General features: G+C 42.0%; 1 long non-coding RNA gene across 1 annotated transcript in view; it reads right to left on the minus strand.

Annotated features, from left to right (window-relative positions):
• LOC142601930 (uncharacterized) overlaps window positions 1–18,388 on the minus strand; it is a 147,097-nt gene that overhangs the window by 95,567 nt on the left and 33,142 nt on the right. The window contains exon 2 of the long non-coding RNA XR_012835506.1: window positions 5,811–5,915. This is a non-coding gene — a long non-coding RNA (uncharacterized LOC142601930). The remainder of the gene's footprint in view (window positions 1–5,810; window positions 5,916–18,388) is intronic.

The raw sequence follows: 18,388 nt of genomic DNA on the forward strand, positions 1-18,388 counted from the left end.
ACTTAAACATTTTCCTGTGGAGGAGTTAATGAAGCCACGCTTAGATCTGTGGACACATTTACAGCCCTTTATTTCCCTTTATATAGGGAAAAATAAGGTCCTTTAAGAAATCAGCTACATGAAACAACAGGAGCCTTTATCCAAAACAGAGAGATAGCAAAGCGTTTTAAGCAGCAGCTGAACCAAATGGTTACTTTCAAAACTGGTATTGCAATGCTGAAACAGGCAAGACAAAGGATCTCAGACACACTTAAGCATGAGCTGGGGGGAAAAAACAAACCCAAAAATGACAGTAGCAGAAAAGAGTGTTGGCTCAGGGATGCTTTAGACCTGATAGCAAATTCATTAACCACTGTAGAATTTTTCCTATGCTCAGGAAAGGCAACAGGGCCTTGTACCTTCTTGGCAAATAAACAGGACTGCACCAAAGGTAGAAGCAAATTTGGTATTAATTCCTCCTTTCACTATTGATCTTTGCTGCTACCCCCCAATCTGAAAGACCGAATAGCAATTTGGCTAAAAAGGAGAGCACAATGCAAAAGAATCAAAAGCCAGTTGAAGAGAGCTACGTGCACATTCTCCTGTCTCACCATCAAAGCATGACTCTGCTCTCCCAACCTCTTTGGCCCTCTGTTTCGGTCTGTAAAATGGAAATAACATTGAAGAGAGTGAGAGTCACAACAGATCATGAGCCCACTCAGTGAACCCTGGAAGAAGGAGCTTCCCTTCTGGCCTTCAGCATTTTTATGTCTGCAGTACCTCCCATATGGCAAGTGCTACCTACATGGGGAATATCTGTTTTAGTTCTATGCACAGAAGCTATTTTCGCTTAAAATATTTGTGGAAAAACACCAGTTTCAGATGCGTGACTGACAAACCTCAATTAAAATAGAGGAGGTTTTAATACAAATATAAAGCTCTTTATATATCTCAGACTTTGTGGCATGACATCAGCTGTGAATGTAAAAGAGCATATAGATGTGATTTGTTGCAACAGCAACAATTTAAAGATCAAATGCCTTTTCCGAGCAGATTCCCCATACTGATTTCTAAGGATCTAATGAAATACAAAGTATGTTTGCATATGTTTCATTAATTAGTTTGGCAAGGCCTTCAATACCAAAGTTGCGTGCATTTTTTCATAGGTTTAGGCAATCCAGCTCAGATTTTTCACTATTCATTTTTCTGCACTAATTGTGCTCTGCATCATTTCACATTAAAAAAATATATTTAACTGAATTTGTAATTTGTCATTCTGCTGAGATTTATAAAAATATCCTTCCAGAAAAACTTCCATTGAACTTGACTGGAATGGAAGAAGTGGTGCATACTTTTCTTTCCTTTGGAGCTCCATCAAAGTCCTACAGTAATGCTGTCTTTGTAATCTTGGCATCACATTTCACACTCGGCTCATGATGAGCTGAATTTACAGTAGAACTTACTGTGAATTTTCAGTTGAAACAACTTCTCATTGGAATACACCAGCTTGTTCAAACAGAATGTTTTGGGCTTTAACAACTTCCAAGCTCAACACAGACAGGGATGTCTTATAAAACCACTTGTGGGGGTCCTAAATCAACATTCTTGGGCAAGGAGGTGATGGACTTCCTAGGTTGCCTGTGACACCTCAGGAGCTTCTTTATCCCATTTTGAACAGAAACAGGAATAAGAAACACTCATTTTTCTGAAGCCAATATTTCTGAACTTCTTTTCCATCTCCAATGCTCTTGTTTGCATCTCATCCCACACCTAAACATCCCAACGAAGGTCCTCCAGCAACACAGAACTGTTAATTACCACCTTCTCTGGCCTAATCACTCAGAGGAGCAAGCGTGTTACAAGGAGGCAAGGAGCAGCACTGAGAGAAGTGATGCAGCAGCAGACTCTAGAGCCTTCACACAGATTTACCTTGCTGCTGAAGTACTGGACTGGTTTGATAGCTTTTTCCATGTAAGTCCAGCCCAGCTTTCAGGTTGTGTTTTATTGCAGGAAAAAGCTATTCAATGCCAGTCACTTGTGGCTGGCAGTACTTAGCATTACCTAACAGTTCACAAGAGTACTCTAGAACACCCAAAAGAAACACATGGGAAAACCCATATAAAAAACTGTAATGTGTAAAACTGTAATGTGTTTAGTGTAAACCACTAAACTCCCAAAGCAAAAGGCACATTTGCATGCAGAGCCTGTGCTGCCTCTCCACAAATGATGGCATGATGAGCTAAAGAATCTTCCTAAACTTTAGAGAAATAAAGAGGAACAGGGACTATTTTGAAAGGGAAGTGCAAAAGGTAAGATGGTTGGGGAACTACCTTCCTTAGTTTTACATATTTATTTTTACCTTCTCAGAAACATCAATATAAATTCATGTACCTTTGTGTGGTATTTCACTCCCTAGAAAATAACAAATACTCATGAAGAGTTTCTGAAATTAGGAGGAACTTATGGTTTATGTGCTCCCTCTAAGAACACCACATCATTTCAGTCAAGACAGAGGCAGGGTCTGGACAATATTCTAAAAGGTAACACTATCTACTTCATCAAATGCATTGCTCCTACTGAATTGGCCTCAATACTGCCAACCGTGCATTGTGTGCAGCCCTTAAATAAAGCCCCCTGCATTTTACCGACCTTGAACAATCACACTGGACAACGTACCAGGATCAATGCGGGAGTGGAGGATAAAGACCAAACAGCTCTGGAGATGTCCTAGAGAAGACTAGTAAACAACAGGCTTCCATAGAGAAAAGTGATAGAAAAATCAAATCACACTGAAATTTATCGAAGCTTAAAGCTGCTTACGAAAATGGCTCAAGGTGAACGATTAATTTCAAACCAGGCCAAATTGAGGAAAAGAAGCTTGATGCACACACCAATTGTGTTCCTCAAAGTCAAGAATTGCCTAATCAATAGTAGTGCTAAAAGGAGATGGGCGCTCTCAGGGGTACCATTACAAAGAATTGCACTGGGTTTTAGCCACCTGGCTCCCAATTGCTTTAATAGATGTCACACGGCTAAAGCCCAGTCTAAAGCTTTAAAACCTTACCCCTCGGTCTTACTGAGCATCTACTGCTGTCAGGTAGCAAATGCGAAACAGCAGGAGGGACTGTGAGATTTACTCCTGTATTGACCAGTACTAGAACATGCCCAGGAATTTGCACTGCTGTTGCAAGTGTCAGTTACTGGGTGAAGAAAGGCAAAGCAGGAGAGGGTAAAAGGGGTGAGTGAGAGAAAGTGAAAGAAACTATATTTAACCCTTCCTCTGTTGATAGCAGTCTGCATCAGGTACTCACATTGCTGGGCTAATCCAATCAGCCCTCCTCTTCCATTAGCTAAAAATAAACTAGGACTTTTTAGGTAATGCTCTGACTGCTCCCCCCATTCCAAATTGTGCTCAACATCTTAATGGAAAACCTTCAAGGGGTTTAAGGTTTTAAATCAAATAAAGAAGCAGACAAAAGGAGAAAAATCCAATCAGAGCAGAAAGGGTTGGCTTATAGAGGAACTGATTTTCTTTCCATTTTCACCAGCACCAAACACCACAGGAGCAGTAGCTGGAGAGACAGAAGGAAGGCAAAATGGGAGAGGAAGGGTTTCTTTCGCGCTCATATTGTACATAATTTTACACAGGGAGAGGTGGCATCCTGTCAACAAGATTTGGGCTTGACTTTGTTCCTGGGCAGTGGTCAGCTACGGGAGAGCGAGCACTCTGCTCCCTTTCTCAGGCAGCTTATACAGCTCCAGAGCCCTCCGGGAACAGGACTACCCTGGTGTGCCAGGAGGAGAGCAACGGGAGCTGGCTTGGGTAGCAGCCTCCTTGTGAGATGTCACTTCATGGTGGGGCTCTCATAGAGCATAGGACTGCCAAATAATACCAACCACTTTTTAAAAGAAAGTGGGGAAATATTGTCATGAAGAACAACAAATCAAAATGCTCCTAAGTGCAAGTAGTAGGGGAAAGGGAACAGAGAAAGTATGCAAATCAAGGAATTGAAAAAAACCAAGAAACTGAAAAAAACCCAATCCTGGAACAAAACCTGAGACTGACACTTATGACGAGTGGCAAAAAAGACGACGACTCGTGTACTATCTACCTTCCTGCCAGCCATTTAGAAGACTGCCCATCTAAAGTATAGAAGGGTAATGATTAGACACTGGTTACAACAGAAGAAAGGAAATGTAACATCTTCCCCAAAATACTAGATAATTGTTATGAGCATGCAAAAACTGGGAAGTTTTTTAATATATATATGAGCCTGAACATTATTCACAGTATAGCCCCTTTCCATTGAACCTTACATAAATTGTATGTGCTTTAGAATAATAATTATTTTAAAAAAACAACCAACAATGCCATGAGCCAAAGCAAAACTGTATACTGTAAGAAACTGAGTGCATTGAGATTTCTATTGAAATAAAGGACAGAAGTCAGATAAGACCTGAGTGTGTGGAAGACAGTACTTGTAGGTCTAATCCAGATCCCATTAATTTTATAAGCTTTGAATCCAACTATGAGTGTAGGCCTGGTTCATGAGCCACAGAGTATTTGTGAGTGCTACTGTTACGCTGGCTTTTGCAGTATCTCTCTTCGTAGACATTAGAGCCAAACCACATCAGTTCCCCTTAGTTGAGCTGGATTGGCACTTTGGAAATCCTAGTGCACAGGAAAGGTTTAAATCCTCACATCTGAGGACTAAGAGCAACATGCAGCTTAGCTACTGGCTAAAAATGGCTCAAGAAAAATGAAGGTAGAATTGGCAGAAAAAGGAGAAACAATTAGTAATAAAATGGAGAGGGAAATTAAATAGAAAAAAGGTACAGCAGGGAAGGGAGAATAGGAGAGAGTATGGGAAACAGTGGGGGGAAGATTAAATTAATCAAAAATAAGGAAAAGAATTGAGAAAACAAACAATGAGAAACAGAGGAGGGCACTAGAACTCACAAAGGAAAAATAAACAAGAGGCAACAGCAGGAAACAGTGAGGCAATGAGAGAAAGAAAGAAAGAGGAGGGGGAAAGGTGTGAGGAGCCGAAAATGGCAAGACACAGGAGAGAAAATGGGGGAGAGAGAGGAAAAGGGAGGAAAAGAGAAGGAATTGTACAGGGAAAAGACCGGAAAAAGGAGAACAATCCTAGGGAGCCTGCTGTGGTGGGTCGCAGAGGAGTTCACAAGCCCATGCACTCCAACTATTTCTTTTTGATTCTGTGTCATTGTCAGGCTTCAGACTGCAGCTGCAAATTGTTTGTCTGGCAGTTCTGGTAGGTTTGATTCAATAACTCCTATAAGAGGGCAGGCAGGATATCAATGCTGCTTTATTGCCTTTTTCTCTGCCTACAATAGCAATCCTCCAGTTATACAGTATTATAAAGTGCCATCACTGGGGGTTGTATCTCAGCATAGTCACGTCTCATCTTCCTAGGCTATAATAAGCTGGCAAAAGTAAAAGTCGGAAACTACGTTAGCTTCATGAAATTATTAACATTGAGGCCCAAAGATTGGCATCAGGGACAGGCATTGAGCAAACCACAGACCCTCACTTCCCAAGTACCACAGTGAGGGGTAGGTACCTCCTGCAGATCAACTCCGCCAAAATGCACTTGGTAAGCTACTTGGTGTCAAGCCTCACTCCGGCCACTAGTGGACAAAGCATTAACACTCCAGAAAGCTGCAATCACTACTGGAGAAGAGAGAAAATAACCCATAGCAGTCCTGTCAGTTGGGTGACTTTTCATGCCTCTCTCCAAATCCTTTAGATGTGAGCTCTTTAAAAATAATCACGCAGCGATATTTAACAGAAGATTGGACTCACTGACCTGGATGTACCATTTTTCCTCCTGGAAGTTGGTTCCTTCAGGCTGCAGGGGTGTCCCTCACCAGGCTGACATAGAGAAATTTCCCCAGCCTTGAGTGTGCATGATCTGTCAATAAAAAGAGGCTTTCAGTTACACAATGCTGTCAAATAGCACCTTTTACAAACAGTAAATTCAAGTTAAAAATGTCACAGCAAAACGGGAAAATCACCACAGAGAAAACTGGCTGTGAGGCATTTTATTGGTGTGTTTTTTAAAAAAGAAAAATTCCTGACACATTGTTCTGGTTAAAGCCACACAAATCAGAACAGAACTTCTCATTCAGGCCCAGTCATTACAAATATTGGGAGTAGCTGAACAGAAAGAGACCCATTTTGTCTGCTTAAACTTTGTCTGACATACATACACGCATATATAAATATCCCTGTTTCATTGTAAAAATCATAGCTGGGTATCTTTAAGGCTGTGTTTAGAAATCATTGTGACTTCACACTGCAGTTTATTCCATATATTTCCATCCTTTTGAGTCACACGGTTCAACCTCCTACTTAATAGATTAATCTGCGATTGCTCCCTCGACATTTCAGCCTTTCATGATGGAGAGCAATTCCTCTCATTTCACTCATCAAGGCTCCATATAATAATGAAAGTTCCCATAGGTCACCTCTATTGTGTCTTATTTCCTTAACCCCTTTAGCCTTCCACCCTGATGAACATTCTTAAACATGAAGCATTCTGAGCTAAGACAAAAATAAAATTTCTCCTGCAAGGCAACTGCAACCAAATCCACAGTGCATCAGGTCTATAGAAAATGTAACTATAGCCATGTGATTTCAATTCTCCAACACCTTTACATTGTCTTAAAGTCCGGTTTGTTTTCTTCCCAGCAGCCATGTACACAGAACTGCTGGGATTTTTCTCTAATAACCCCAGGTCTCCTTCTTCTTTGGTACACTGAATAATATGAACTCTGGTGTGGTTCACTAGCTCTAGACTTACTGCTATAGCCACTAAAAGATCCGAATTCTCCTCAGCTTGGTAAGCATTGCTTCTTACTGTTTGCTTAATCTTTACATTTGGCAGAATAATCAATGTCTGCTATTTTACTTGTTATAATCTTTCAGAATAAAATTGATAGGCAAGATTCTGAGCTGCTGTAAGTTGGCATATCCCTAGCATCACTTCACTGGTCCAGCTTCACACATTCAAAACAAACCTGGAGAGCAAGCCACCAATTTGAATTTTCCAGTTTTTACTTATGACCAATAGCTGTTTCCTAAGTTGTGGCCCTGCTTTGTGATTTACATTTATGTAGGGGAAGGTCCTGACACAGCTTGCAGGCAGGCAGGCGGGCATGCTCATGCACTGTGGAAGAGACGCAGCTCTGGGTGCAAGAGAGGGGTAGCTGAAGGTGTCCAAAAGTAGCTCTCTCCTCCCAGGAAATCGCCAAAGAACAAACCATTGCATTTTTTTAAAGAACAATTTTACACTGCATCGTATTCCAGGATCTCTCTTCTTCTGTGCAATCTGTCCATTCCACAGAAAACAAAATATTCCTGATCAGCAATATAGCACTAAATAATACAATGGCTATTCATACACACAGCCTTGAAGGCAGAGCATCTTTAGGAGGAGGAGACCACAGTTAGTTCAAAGTAATTCAGTGCTGATTGGTTTGGGGATAATTTTCTGGCAACTAAGGATGGGATTGAGACCAAAAAATCATTTCAAATAACTACAAAGCAGTCACAGGACAGCAACACCTTTCCGTCTCTAGAGACCTAGAATTGATTTGAACTGGTCTACCACTTAAATGGAGAAAAGCTATTATCCCATCACTAATCTCTTGAGCCATTCAGTCCCACTTGAACCAATTTTTTCTTCAACAAGCTATTTTACATATTTCACTTAGCCCACAGTCTTTATGGGAGAAGCTTATCAAATGATTTGTGTAAAAGGTAAGTACCTCTCCTCTTTGCATTTCTGTTTATTCTTGGGTTTGTTGCTAACATGACAGAACTATTAAATGCATTCCTCCTCTCATTATGGAACCCTGCTTTTCTTGCTACCATTCACAAAATAAGACAATTTCTTAGCAGTTTTTGGAAGAAGAGCCAGCCTGGAAGCATGTGTTCTAGAGACTTATTCTCCAGATAAACGTAAATTTATTGCCCTCAAATGTCATAGCAGTCATCGGTATAATGCTGATGCCTCCTCAATAGCTCTGCAGCCCAAGAAGGGTCAAATCCATGATTTGCAGAGGAAGAACTGAAGCACAGCATTGCTAAGGATCAAGTGTGTAAAAGTAGTCTTGATTTTTAGGTGTATTCATGGACACCAGAAGGTGGACACAGTGCCCAAAAGCATAGGGAAAAGCTGTAATTAATAAATGTCTTAAAAATTAGGCCCTTGATGTCTGATCCTGGGCTTGCAGAATATTAAGACATCCATAACGGAAAGCCATTTATGAAACAGGGGCTGCAAATGAAGTCATCACATCCATGGTAGAGCAAAGCTGAGAGCCAGGGAGGTGGAGCTGTGGTTTGGTGACAAGGCCACACCAGAGCAGCAGGAAAATTCTTCCTGGTGAAAAAGCAAGCATGTGTTCATGCTCAAACTTCTTGATTTCTTTCACTGTTTTTCCACTATTTCATGTGCTCAGAGGAGCCTGTTTTGTCTACTTCATACTTTCTCTACTTCACGCTTTCTCTTCCTTAAGCACTTTCCCTGTAGTTTCTCCTACCACTGAATTTATTCGGCCTCCTCCATCACTCCCGGAATTAGAATCCGTGCCTTCAAAAAACCTGCACTTTCTTCATTTCAGGCAGCTAATCCCCCCCCTCCTGCTCACCCTGCAGGTTACACTGCCGGAGCAACCATACTTTGATACTGTTCCTCTGGCAGCAATTAGAATCAAATCAGCACCAGGCTGTTTATAAAAAGGGATGTTGCTATAATGACACTATCAATTCTTCCAAACATTGTAGCTATTTATCAAGTGATTAAAGTTGAGTAACTTACTCCAGTTTTACTAGCCTATTTTCCATTGGAACTTAAAAGGTTTTACTGCCTCAAGTATGGCACTTGGACTGCTAATAATTTCAATTTTATTACATTATCATATTTTTTAGATTTATTTCTAGGTTTTGCATAAGATTCAAATTGTTACCCAGTTTATAAAATAACATAAATTTATCTTGGTCAAAAATCACATTAAGATAATTATCTTGCCCTTTTGGCAGATAATTTTGTTTGTAATGTATTGAAAATGCTTATTTTTTGTTTTTCTAACCACTTGTTCCTGCAAAAGCAGCTATTTTTTTCCTGATGCAGGCAACTCTATCTCCCTCTCACTGTCAAGCCCTGTCATGTCTTCTCCCATTTTCCCCTCCCCGTTAGGGGAAAGCCAAGCAAATCATACCGACTCTTGGCTTGCCAGCAAGCAATCATGGGCACCTGTATTTCTGGCAGGCATTGCAGGGCTGACTCGACTGCTGGTCATGCTATGCTGCACTGGTGGGGACTCGTGGGGAACACTTTACTCAGGCAGTCCCACACTGACTAAGGTAACAATTATTAGAGGAGGGTGTTGGTAATATGCACACTAACACACACCAGCCTCTTACCTGACAAGCGTGCTATGATATGCAATTGTGCTCCTCAACATCTCCCTGCTTCTCTCTGTTAATGAAAATATTAACTGCTGATAGCCGACAGAACGGACTACTTCTTAAAGAATGAATGGAGCTCACTGGCTGATTCCTTCTCCCCTTTGCCCTCGCCCATCAAGCCTTGGTACCCCTGAAACTGCTGCCCTGCTTCCCCTTGTAAGTCCACACTTCTCCCACCTCCCAAAAGTAGTAGGCTGCAGGTATCACTGTAGCCTGCCAAGGCAATTAATCCAGAGTTAATTTAGTCAGATACTAAGTATCTGCTAAAACTCCCAAATTATCAGAAAGATGCTACTTATCAGGTATCAGACGAAAATTGCAGCAACTAACCCTAGACTAAGCAAATCACACCTGTCCTCTGCCCTGCCCGAAGGGTCTCTTGGGAAGGTTATTTATCTGAGCTTTGCCTTCAAATATCTGGATGTTTGTCTTGAACAGCTTCAGTACCTTGGCCCTAGGATGTCTGAAAAGCCACCTATGATCTCCATTGTTAGCATTCTGATTAACTGAAATTATTTTTTTTCCATTTATGGGAAATTTTGATACTTAAAAAGCCTAAATTCACAGTTGGACCAAACTTGTAGAAGATTCTTTGCGAAGAAAACTCCACATAGTGCTTGTTTAGGGAAAAAATCAGCTTAGGGAAAGTTAAAGTTTCAAATTTTATTTAGAATGCATAGGTTTTTCTTTGTGCATATACAGCACGTTATTACAAAATAATAATTTATACTGACATGTTTTAACTTGATGTCAATAATTAGTTAAAATAAAATAGCCCCTCATACTTTAAAAATTATTATGGGCATATGTTACTTAGTACTGATGGAAATAACTGTTACAAAATAAAATAAGTGGCATTCTGGTGTAGAAAAATCATAACGATACCCTGAGTTTTGAATAGGATAAACGAGGATTTTTCAATTACTCTAATATGCCAGCATATCAAGTACTCATGAGAGAAGTGCCAACAAACAGACACTGGATAATATCCAAAAGATTTCAAGGTATGATGTTGAAATATGAATTTTTTGAGTGAAATTATTCACATTTCTCAATATCTAACATAGCCTAGGAGCTTTACAAAAGCAATTCTCTCCCTGTATTTTTCCCTACTTCTTGCTACAGAGTATACCCCATCTTTTTTCTGCTTTAATGGAGGCATAGAAAAAGAAGCAATTCAAAATTAGAGAAAAGTCCCAAGAAAAGTCCCAAAACAGAGCTAAAACAAATTTTCTTTAAAATGTTCGGGCTCAATTTGAGTTTGAGGTTAAAACGAAGACCAGTTTATACACTTACGTTATTTCTGATGACAATTTTAGGGAATATATACAGACAGAAATTCACCCATTTTTAGTGAGAAACGATCTACCTTTTTCCTTCACCGTTGCTCAGAACCCAGGTGACATGAAACCCCTTTGTGCCACACAGCCAGCAACGTGGGGACAACACGCACACAGCAGAAGCCAAGTACAAGAGAGTCAGCTAAGGGTCCCTGCAGTGCAAATGGGTTCAGTTCTGTCGATATCAGTGCATAGAGAAATCGCACCAACAATTTGTATAAACCACAATCCAGATGGGTTGGCAACAAAAGTTTGACTGCTTTGCATACTCCCTATCTCTCAACATTTTTTCTTTTGTAATGACACAGAAGAAGAAGCTGATGATCATAAATATGGAGTGTATCACCCTGTCCTTTAACTCCCTTCTTATTGCTTTTGCAACATAATACATGCATCTCAAATAAATTAACATGTGACGTATAAAATCAGTTCATTTTTTTGGGGGGTTGTCAAAATCCTGGGAAACCAAAATGTTGAAAATCACTTGTCAAAACGTTCTGGGATGAAGTAGTTAAGCTGTCATCGACAGCTTAAACACTGTTTATTTGAATATGTAAAGCATCTTTTTGAAAAACCAAAAGTACAGAGTCTGTTGATCAGAGTTCTTTCTCCAGACATCTTAATTCTGCTTCCATGATTTCCTGGGAAAGAAAACTTCATGTGAAGTGTGAGGCCATGTACACCCGCAGTGAAGTAAGTACTGCTCTACTGACACAACTGATTTGACAAAGTATGGCAATGGTATTACCATGGTACTACAGGATTATTACTCTGCAGTGCCCATTATTTGAAATGGAGTTACTCTGTGCTTACCACAAAATAGCAAGTAGCATTTTGCAGTAACACAATAAATAACCCATGTCATCTCTGTATCTACACCTTTTGCAGGAACAGATACAGAGCCAATCTAAAAACAAATCTAAAAGTGCTATAATAATGCCGGAATGACATGCCTCTTAAGCTGTTTACAGCTGACAGACCAAGTGAAATGGTTTGACAAGGAAGAACACAGTATGTGTTGACAGCCCTGCTTAGTTCATATTTGAAAGGCAAAATTAAAGTCATACTTTTACAAGGTGCAGAATTCTGCTCACTTGAAGGACATTCTCTTAAGCAAGGCATGGTATTAAGCCTCTGTCATCCTCCTCCTCCTCCTGTCTCCCATTTTTATGTGTAGGCCACTAAGTGGCACACCTCAAAAACCAGTCCTGACTCCCTATCTCAGTAATTGCTTGTGAAAACGTATCATTTAGAAGAGTATGGAGAAAGAGCAACAGCGAGAGCAGCCATAAATGTTCACCCTCCGTAATTTAAGGGAGCACGGCAACATATGGGCAGCATTTGGCTTTTCTTACAGCAGGCAGCACTGTTAGGAAAGAGCAAACATCACACAAAGGCTGAGTACAAATCCCCTCTATCCACAGAGGCACCTTTCACTTGATTACAGGATATGAGAGAAAAACATAAAAGCATGGTGAATCCTAAAAAAAAAAGTAAATAAGAGCTAAGATAGGTCAGAGGAAAGGGCTGGAGACAGGCACTAGGAAAAACAGACTGGTTTGGCAGTACTTTCACAGTGCAAGGCAAAGGAGCCTAAAGGCTCCTAACGACCTAAAGGACAAATGGTGGCAAATACCTGGACTCCCATTTTTCCCTTGCCCTTGCCAATCCTATGGGCTGTCAGCAACTCATGCGGTGGTCACTGTGAGAGTAATTTGGAGGGCTCAGTCCAGTTACTATTAAAGAGGTTTCTTCACTGGAAAAGCTCTTGCTAATACTTGGCCCCTCACTGTTAGAGGCCATGGGAAGCCATGAACATTCACCTTCCCTCCCGCTTTGAGAAACAGTGACTCTGTTATTGTCGGGCAGATGCACTGAAGAGGGGTGAAGCCAACGCCTGCCATTCCTTTTCTGTGGATAAGCCCAGAGGTTCAGCTGCTAGCAACGCCAGTCAGTTTGGCTCTTTTAACGAGCCCTGTAATTGATGCAAATGAGCCCAAAGTTGCCAAACTAAATCATCTCACTGAGGGGGACTACCACAAAAGCATTAGGAGTATTCTGCACCTGGAGGCATAGGATGCAGTCACCATTGCGTTTACACCGGACCAACGTTCCCAGCTCAGCTGACCAGGACCGAGGAGCTGCCTGGTCAGTGTTCAAAAGGAAACTGGCTGCTGGCAGCACCTTCCTTACAGGTAAGTGGAGAGCTGGATCCAACTGTCACCTTAGCCCAGATTTAGTATGCAGTGGTTCCCAACAGTGTCAGTTGCAACTCCACGCCTGGAGCCTGCTGGCAGATCACAAACAGAGACTGTTCAAAACTTCAGGTTGAAGCTGTGGTTCAGGAATTGGAATGGTGCTGAGTGGAAGCGTTTTTTCAAACTAATGGAAGTTTTGCCTACATATTTCTTCCCACACATGAAGGTCATCAAATGTTTGTGTGCCAAATGTTAGAATTGATGCCATCCTAATGAACTCTGAAAACATTTTCCTGTCAAAGCAAATAGAACAAGTTGACATCACTGATCCCAGCATCGACCAAAGAGGAAAAACAAACAAACCATCAGTTCAAAAACCAGAGGGTTTTTTTGTGCTCTGAGTTCAAGGATGTGAGTCCAGCAGTGCAATGACAAAGGGGAGCACGGTGCAGATGACAAAAGGGTTATGCTCACCACAAAGGAAGTAGGTCCTGAGGAAAAGAGATTGCCTCAGCATCAAGGTCAGAAAAGCCTGGGCACTACCTCCTCCTACCCCATGGCACATGAGATCCCTCATGTCCAAGCTGTGCTGGGTTATTATCTGCAACGTGTGCTGCAGGCTAGGATCTGAGTGGAAAGTAAAACCTACTACTAAACCCTTGTCAGAAGTTGCAAACTGATTACCTTCTTAAAAGCAAGCCAGCAGCTCTCAACTTGTCTACCAAGAAACTTTTTCTTTCCTATTGGAGCTGCCTATCCTTGTGGCCTTTTCCTCCATCTTCCAGGGGGTCTCCCAAATTATCTATCCAAGCATAACCCATGGAGTGGCAACCCTGCTACGATTGGATGCAAGTATGAAGGAAGTGTATCTTGCAGTTATGCTGCTAAATTGGGTTTTGGGAAATCCAGACTCATTTATTCCTTCTGACACATGGCTCCTGTATATCCCTTGGCAAACCCATGAAATCATTCCAGACAGGAAATAACCATACCTCCTCCTTTGCCTCTCCTGCTTGTTCCAAAATTTGGGACAGGGTTCATCTTGCTGTGCACAGTTTCTAGCAAAGAAGTGTCCGGTCATAATCTCTCCAGGTAGCTCGGTGCTTCAGTATATAACTAATTAAAGCTAATTTTACTGTTCACACAATACAGAGGTCAAGATAAAAGATAGAGACTTTCTGCAGAGTACACAGTGGGTGTCTGCAAGCCTGGTCAAAGCAGCTAGGTACAAAGCACTGATGAAGTTCTCAAACTACTTTCTCCTCAGCTACTTTGGCCATTTTGAGAAGGAGATTTTTCACAGAAATTGCTAGAGGATTGAGGTCCTGTTGAAAAGTACAGCATTAAATTTGGGAATAATGACAGAGGAACCAGAGCAGAATTAAAAGGATGAAACGTGCTTTGTTGTTTCCTACATCAAGCACATTTCCATTTTATTTACTGTTTTAATTTCCAGTCCTCCCATGCTCACCCTGTGCCATCACCCATGTTTTTTGAACTGAAAGGTATTATCTCAGCTCCCATTTCTCCAAAAGTCAGTTCTAATCTCAGTCACCCTCCAGCCCTGCAGTTTTCCTTCTCCTTGACAAGCCTGACCACTTACATTTCTAACAGCTCAGACAACATTTACCCACACCCCTTTCTGTCCCTATCTCATTTCTTCCCCTTCCAGTTTTTGTGATGCCATCATACATCTATGCCAGCACACAGAGCATGCAGCAATAGACATATAGATCCTGACTGTGTTCAGGAGAGGGGAAAGGTTGAAGTGAATAACATCCTGCATATGAATGATTCCCTTGCTTGCTATACTACAGTGAGCTGTGCTTTCATATACTGTGATGGATGTGAGTTATGGGTCACTCCCTCACTTGTGAAAATAAATGTACATCATTTGCCAATTGTTATACTGTATATTACAAAATTCTATCACTTAAGATTTATACACTTAGCAAACCAATCACACAAACAATACAGGTACAGTACAATGGCTCTACTAGCAGGTTTATTGTTGTTGAGACAGATAGATGCAAAATCACCTTTAGCAATAAAGTAGTGCTACATTATCCAGAGGGAGACATTTTATGGACAAAGAGTTTATCGTATCCAGAGTTTGCCTTGGGTGCAGTGGACTTAGCATGTGTTAAAGTAATGCTTAAGTGATTTGCTGAACAGGTCTAATAGCACAAAACACTCCTGGCTCTATTTGCTTATAAATACATTTCAAGACACTGATTGAAGTCTGTAGTGCCCTAAATGCTCTGGGACCCAGTTACTTAAGAGATATCATCTCTCCTTATAAATCTTATGTGGTAATTCAGAACCATCAGTTGTTCTTGCTTTCTTTTCCTGGGTGGACAGTGGGGAGTTGTGGTGTGTTGACTCTGCCAGAGGCCAGGTGCCCACCAAGCCACTCCATCACTCCCCTCCTCAACTGGACAGGGGAGAGAAAATATAACAAAAGGCTCATGGGTTGAGATAAGGACAGGGAAAGATCATTCACTCATTACCATCACAGGCAAAACAGACTCAACTTGGGGAAATTAGTTTAATTTATCACCAATAAAATCAGAGTAGGATAATGAGAAATAAAACCAAATCTTACAACACCTTCCCCCAACCCCTCCCTTCTTCCTGGGCTTAACTTTACTCCCAAATTCACTACCTTCTCCTCCACTCCAGTGGCGCAGAGGGATGGGGAATGGGGGTTGTGGTCAGTTCATCACATGTTTCTGCTGCTCCTTCCTCCTCAAGGGGAGGACTCCTCACACTCTTCCCCTGCTCCAGCATGGGGTCCCTCCCACAGGAGAGAGTCCTCCACAAACTTCTCCAACGTGAGTCCTTCCCATGGGCTGCAGTTCTTCATGAACTGCTCCAGCATGGGTCCTTTCCACGGAGTGCAGACCTCCAGGAGCAGACTGCTCCAACGTGGGTCCCCCATGGGGTCATAAGTCCTTCCAGCAAACCTTCTCCAGTGTGGGCTCCTCTCTCCACGGGGCCACAGGTCCTGCCAGGAGCCTGCTCCAGCACAGGCTTCCCATGGGGTCACAGCCTTCAGTCATCTACCTGCTCCCACGTGGGGTCCTCCATGAGCTGCAGGAGGATATCTGCTCCACTGCTAACCTCCATGAGCTGCAGGGGGACAGCCTGCCTCACCATGGTCTTCTCCACAGGCTGCAGGGGAATATCTGCTCCGGCGCCTGGAGCACCTCCTCCCCCTCCTTTTTCTCTGACCTTGGTGTCTGCAGAGTTGCTCTTCTCACATCTTCTCACTCCTCTCTCCAGTTGCAGTTCTGTAGGGGCTTTTTCCCCCTTCTTAAATATGTTATCCTAGTGACAGCTTCCTCCTGGAGCCAGCTGGCATTGGCTCTGTCGGACATAGGGGAAGCTTCTAGCAGCTTCTCACAGAAGCCACCCCTGTAGCCCCCCCCCCCCACACCCCGCTACCAAAACCTTGCCATGCAAACCCAACACAGGTGTCTTTAATAGAAGACGCATGAGCCTGGAACCTGTCCTCATCAGCCTTCACACACAACAATGCTTCAGAGGACTATTTCAAGGAGAAATACGAAGCTGGTCTCTTCAGTGTGACAAACATCAGTTAATCTTTCGAGCGATCTTTTACATCATGTTTGTGACAGAGGGCCTGGCTGTGACTGGCCATGCGTTCAGGAAAGCTATTCCAGAAGCCTTTTTCTCGTCCTCCTATAACCACAGAACCAGTGCAAGGGCTGAAAATTCACACTCTCACGTGCACAACCTGTCCACAAGGTCTGACCTGTCGTTGCATCCAGGTATTGTCACCAGAAAGACCAGAAACCCTTGCTGATCCCAGCTCCAGCAAGGCTCCCTTAAAATACTCACAGTGCCACTGGCGCATTTTAGCTAATGAGAGTGAGTCCTGGCCACTTGTATTTTATTTACAACCATGTTTTCAATTTCAGGTTCCTTTTAACTGGCATGAGCTGCTGAAGCACTGGATGCCCTTATCTGCTTTTCTCAAGGGAAATAGATACATAAAGTACATACGATTGCAGGTTTTTAAGATTAAATGCTATAAACACAGATTAAATTATATGCTTTTTATCCCTTTAAGGAACTCTTGTTCATGGCATTCTGTTCCAAGTTTCTAAAATAATTTCTACTTACATTCACATTTAGAAGCATTTAAAAAGCAGCAAAGAGGGAATGCATTTGTGGACATAACCGGCAACAGAGAGCTCAGGTCTGCCTCCCGGCTACCCCCAAACCTCTGAAGGCAACAGAGGAAACACCCAGGCCAGCGGAGCCCACTCAGGGCAGGGCTGTGCAGGCCCCTCTGGGGTATCGGAGGGGTCCCCACAGTGAGGAAAGGTGATCTCAACAAAACCTCTTCTCAAAACCAAAAAACTGACACTTATTAAAAATGACAAGGAAACCATTGCCTTAATCTATGTTTCCATGATGCCAGCAAAGACCCTCTGGTCACCTTCTTGAGAGGAAGCTTGATTACTTGTCTTTGCAGTAAGGCTGCTCTGACGAAAAGGAACTGAGAGACACAAATAGCCACCCACAGGATAAGAGCCTCAGTGGGCTGTTTTGCTGTTTGCTTTAGTTCACTGGCTTAAAAGGGTCAGCAACCTTCATCCTGAGGACCCTATTAGAGAAGTAGCTTTGAGCAAAACATATAATTAACCTTTGGAACTCACTGTAGCAGGATATCATTGAGGAAGCATATGAGAGAGATTTTCATTTTTTAAAAAGGATTGTATTTAAGTAACTCTAAGGATGCAATCAAACATCATCAGTATTCTCACTACAGAGAATTCACTGGTAACAGCCACTAAGCACTGTGCTTCCGGATATCAAGAACAAACAAAACCAGGGACTGATAACAAGTTCTTCACTCACCAAATGGTAGGTGAATATGATGGGTGAAACCAATAAGATGAATCCAGATTACTTAAAGTCTTCAGAAACAGCCGCTCACAGAGGCAGGAATAGAAACTACAGTTGGTGAATGGATATTTGACCTATTCCATTATGGCAATTTTTGTGTCCAGCTCTTTACTTCATGTCCACTCTACTTGCTAGATCTCAAGTGATGGCCCTTCACAACCTTAGAAAGATTAACCAGAAGTACATAAAACCCAGGCTTACCACAAAGACTTAACAGGCAAGTTGAAAGCAACATACATATAGAGAAGATTCCGAATTGAAAGAATGGGGAACCAACTGAAAATATGTTATTTTACTGTGCAGGAGACTCAGATGGCTTCTGCTAAGAAGAGCCCAACTGACAAACCTGTCTGAGAATTACATCCTTTAAGTGACTTCCGTCATATTTAGAAAAAGTGTAAAATCCCTGGGTTAGAGGGACAGGGCAGCAGACA

Source organism: Balearica regulorum, chromosome 5 (assembly GCF_011004875.1).
Source record: "Balearica regulorum gibbericeps isolate bBalReg1 chromosome 5, bBalReg1.pri, whole genome shotgun sequence".
Classification (NCBI taxonomy): domain Eukaryota; kingdom Metazoa; phylum Chordata; class Aves; order Gruiformes; family Gruidae; genus Balearica; species Balearica regulorum.